The sequence below is a fragment of the Cynoglossus semilaevis genome, unplaced genomic scaffold (assembly GCF_000523025.1).
Source record: "Cynoglossus semilaevis isolate Cse_v1.0 unplaced genomic scaffold, Cse_v1.0 scaffold774, whole genome shotgun sequence".
Taxonomy (NCBI): Eukaryota; Metazoa; Chordata; class Actinopteri; order Pleuronectiformes; family Cynoglossidae; genus Cynoglossus; species Cynoglossus semilaevis.
The window spans coordinates 125120-125974 of record NW_007585131.1 but is presented as its reverse complement, the minus strand read 5'-3'; positions in this window follow the sequence as shown (position 1 = coordinate 125974).

The window sequence follows — 855 nt, the reverse complement described above, 5'->3', positions numbered from 1 at the left end:
TGTGGACGGGGGGGGGCGTGGGGGGGAGAGAGGCTTTCTCTGCTGCCCTGTGATTCACTACGGTCCGTGACAAAACGGAGCTTCGCAATAAACGCTGTGCACCGATTGGCTGGCGACAGTCGGCTACACCAATCGCATTGCACTGCGATGCTGCTTCATTAAATTTTTAATATGTGTTATAGACATGTAACATGAACATTATATCGAATGTAAAGCCCAGACACAATCAAACGACCGGAATTTACTCCGATTTAATGGCACGATGAAATACGTAACAATAATGTAAGACGTTTTTTTTGGTTTTAACCAAAAGATGCAGAAAAATAAACGGTCAAACCAATAAGAAAAGTTATAGCCCATTAAAGGCAAAAATGGGCCACATTTGCCCCAAATTCACACATAATAATTGTTTTTAAATGTTCTATATAAATACCACTTTAATTGCGTATAGTCTATATTTCTAGTTTATTATCCATTAATATGTCCAACATTCGTTTTGTCTATGTCTTTTATACCTTAAATACACAAGTCATTTTCTAAACTCAATGACTACGCGACAACATTTTCTATGAACAAAAATTAAAAAAAAAAAATCAATTCTTCCATTTGACTGTTATGAAGTGAAGTGACAGTCAAAGTGGAGACCCTGGACAGAGAAATAGCAATACCGTATACCTGCCTTTTACAGTGGTACATACACAGACAAATGACCGGTTACATTGTCATCTAGAGTTAAAATCTTTAGTCTTTAGTTATGCAAGTCCTCAGTCTACACATAATCAGTACTTGGGGAATAGGAAGGGGTCAGACACAGCCCATTGTTTGACCCAAAACAGGAACAGTGAACTTCCTGCT